The following is a 4,132-nucleotide window of genomic DNA, read 5'->3' as shown; positions in this document are numbered from 1 at the left end:
GCGTGAGCAGTGTGTTGTCATGAATGTAGGGTTCAGAATTAAATCCTAGCTCCAGTGGGGTCAATGGGACTTTCGCTGTTAATGTCAAGGGGGCCGGAACTTCACCCTCTGTTTATATGCTCTTTGGGGTATGGACCATCTTTGTGTGCTGTGTTTGTACAGCCCCTAGCACAGTGGGGTCCTAGTCCATGACCGAGGCATTACTATAGTACTACTGCAAAAAAAGAGTGATCATATGGACCTTTAGATCAACACAATAATCAAGAATAAAGCAGGATTGCATTCACAATAGTCTGTTAGCCACTATCGCCAAGCCCAAGTGTTCACAAATCAGGAGTCAAAACAGTCCTGCGGTGCCTGCGGATGGTCAATGTGAACAAAATGTCTCATGGCCCGCCAGCAGATTATCCAGCTGGGCCACGTGTGGCCTGTGGGCCACAGGTTGCCCTCCACTGGTCTAGAGACTTGCTTTTATTTTAATTCAAGCTGAGATCATCCTATGATCACATGAGTCCAGGAGCTGGGGCTTTAAGAAACAGGCTGTCACAGGGCATGGCTGCCCCATCATGCGCCCTTCTGGTGGAGTGTGCCTCTGCAGGTGAACCCTGCCTCAGAGTCAGTTTCCACCTCTGAGACAAGTCGTCTTGGCCTTCTGCACGGGGTCTCTGTTGGCAATTTCATTCCGTCTTGCAGCAAAGTCACTACACAAATTTAATCCCTTCCTGGGTAACAAAAGTTCAAGCCAACAAAAGGTTCTTCTGCTCCTTTTGGGCTCCTCTTTAGCCCACCTTCTGGGCTCAGTTCTCAGTCCCCTTTGGCCTACCTTTAGGTGCTTCTTTGCTCTGTTACAGAGCATTGACTCCCTGGTTGCTTTTCCTGGAGTAACCTCTCAGTCTGCCACTCACTGGAGTTTTCCCCCAGAAAATGCTGATTTGACAAAATTTAAAATGTTTTGCTGGAACAGATTAATTTCATCAAAATTTTCATTGAGGATGAAGAAGACCTTTCACCAACAGAAATTGGTTCAGTAAAAGATATTACCTCACCCACCTTCTCTCTCTCAAATGTATAACTCCAACTCGTAAAACTCATCACTGCCCATAGACTAAAATACAAAGCTTTCATTTTTTTCCAAGAACGGACCACCAGGTTTATAGCAGGATGGCTCCCATCTGACAAATCCACTTGAATTCAGTGTTGCAAGATTCAGAATTAATCCGATTCCTTCTGATCATCCCACAGCTGTTTCCTTCAGCAGAGCCAGTTACTGGGAACCTGCAAAAGATCTGTGATTTAAAATGTGATTTATCACTACCGATATAAGAAGATTTCAGGAGCATCACCTGTTTGTCACTCTGAAGTCTAAAATGTGTCTGTAGTCAGTGTGAAGCGATGGAATCAGCGACAAGCCCGGTTGAGGGTTTGTTTTGTTCAGAATATCGCCATGTTTGGTCACTAAATATCTTAGAACTGATCGTGTCAAGATTATGGCTCCAAATGTGGCTGCAATTGGTGGTGGGTGAATAATGTTTTTCCGGTTTGTTGGCAATTTAGTCCACACGCAAAAAAATTGTTTCTTGCTGGACCGAAACCAAAACTTGTTGAGATTTTTGGCGAATCATAAAATAAAATTCATTTGGGATCCAACTCAACATTTTGACAAAATCGAAATGTTCTGTTTCGATTTTGACCATTTTAAGACTTTTTTTCAATTTTAAAAACATAAAGTTAAAGGCAATTTTTAAATGAAAAGTAATTTCAATCCGAAAAATGGATATATTTTGTTTTCATAGATTCCACGGTCAGAAAGTACCATTGTGATCACCTAGTCTGACCTCCTATAAAACACAGGCCAGAGACCTGCCCCAAAATAATTCCTAGAGCAGCTTTTTAGAAAAGCATCCAATCGTCATTTAAAAATTGCCGGTGATGGAGAATCCACCAAGACCCTTGGTAAATTGTTCCAGTGGTTAATTATTCTCACTAGTAAAAATTTACACCTTATTTCCAGTCTGAATTTGTCTAGGTTCAGCTTCAAACCACAGGATCATGTTATACCTCTCTCTGCTAGATTGAAGATCCGATTATTAAATATTTGTTCCCCATGTAGATACGTATAGACAGTAATCAAGTCACCCCTTCACCTTCTCTTTGTTAAGCTAAACAGATGGAGCTCTTTGAGTCTTGCACTATAAGACAGGTATTCTAACCATTTAATCATTCTCGTGGCTCTTCTCTGCACCCTCTCCAATTTATCAACATCCTTCCTGAATTGTGGACACCAGAACTGGACACAGGATTCCAGCCACTCTCGCGCAGGGCCAAATCCAGAGGTAAAACAACCTCTCGACTCCTACTTGAGAGTCCCCTGTTTATGCATCCCAGCAGAGCTTGAACTCTTTTGGCCACAGCGTCAAGCTCATATTTAGCTGATTATCCACCACAACCCCCAAATCTTTTCCAGAGTCCCTGCTTCCCGGGGTAGAGTCCCCCATCCTGTAAGTAGGGCCTGAGTTCTTTGTTCCTAGATGTGTACATTTACGTTTAGCCGAACTAAAACGCAGATTGTTTGCTTGCGCCCCATTGAACAAGCGATCTAGATCGCTCTGAATCAGTGACCTCTCCTCTTCATTGTTTACCATTCCCCAATGTTTTGAAAATGTCTAAATAGAGCGCTTTGATCCATCGATCAATCGATTGATTTTCTGAAATGAACAATTGGGTGGAGCCTACATGAATTTGCAGAACATTTCGGTGTCACTGAACCTCTATTTTTTCCCCAAAAAAAAGTTTTGGCAGAAAGTTTTTGCCTAGTTCTGTTGCATTCCTCCTGCATCCATGAGGGGGAGGTAGAGGCATAAAAAGGAATGAGTTTAGCAATTCCTAATTCTTGAGGATGAAGAAGACCTTTCACCAACAGAAATTGGTCCTGTAAAAGATATTACCTCACCCACCTTATCTCTCAAATCCTGGGACCAACATAGCTACAACTTTTCGACCTCATGTAAACCAGTAACCACTTACAAACACTCACAGACTTTGATCTAATGGGGAAGTGTCCACCCAGGTCCATTTCTTCTCTGGCGATTTAATGGTGAGTCCAATCCAAACAAGGCTTGTCCCTTGAGTAATGTTCTGTATCAGCTCCTGCCAAGTGTGAGACAGATGCATCAGGGTGAATATAATTCTCTGGTTTCTTGTGTTCTCCTCATGGCCAATGGGAACCCCAAGTCGTTGAGAGCCCCATGGGACTGGAAAGATGTAGCTGGATGCAGTGGTGGAGCAGTGACTTTACACAGCACCATACGCTGGCATCCACACACTACAATAGGATCAGCCTTAACTCCAACAGATTCCCATCTCTGAGCCCTCTAGATAGAGGAAAGCACAGGGATAGGCCATACTCGCTCCTGAGAGTGAAAGCAGGTGCATGTGGGGAGGAAGAGTCAGTGAAATTTTCCTATGGCTCTTGAGACCAACAGCCTGGAGCAAGACCACGTCCTGTGCCCCTCCCACTTACCCACAAGCCCCTTCCTCGGTAGGGCTGTCCCTACTGCCTGTAGTGGAGATACACAGATTTAGAACATAAGAACATAAGAGAGGCCGTACCGGATCAGACCAAAGGTCCATCTAGCCCAGTATCTGACAGTGGCCAATGCCAGGTGCCCCAGAGGGAGTGAACCTAACAGGCAATGATCAAGTGATCTCTCTCCTGCCATCCATCTCCACCCTCTGACAGACAGAGGCTAGGGACACCATTCCTTACCCGTCCTGGCTAATAGCTATTAATGGACTTAACCACCATGAATTTATCCAGTTCTCTTTTAAATGCTGTTATAGTCCTAGCCTTCACAACCTCCTCAGGTAAGGAGTTCCACAAGTTGACTGTGCGCTGCGTGAAGAAGAACTTCCTTTTATTTGTTTTAAACCTGCTGCCTATTAATTTCATTTGATGACCCCTAGTTCTTGTATTATGGGAATAAGTAAATAACTTTTCCTTATCCACTTTCTCCACATCACTCATGATTTTATATACCTCTATCATATCCCCCCTTAGTCTCCTCTTTTCCAAGCTGAAGAGTCCTAGCCTCTTTAATCTCTCCTCATATGGGACCCGTTCCAAACCCCTAAT

This window comes from Chrysemys picta, chromosome 12 (genome assembly GCF_011386835.1).
Source record: "Chrysemys picta bellii isolate R12L10 chromosome 12, ASM1138683v2, whole genome shotgun sequence".
Lineage (NCBI taxonomy): Eukaryota > Metazoa > Chordata > Testudines > Emydidae > Chrysemys > Chrysemys picta.
This window is presented reverse-complemented; position numbering follows the sequence as displayed.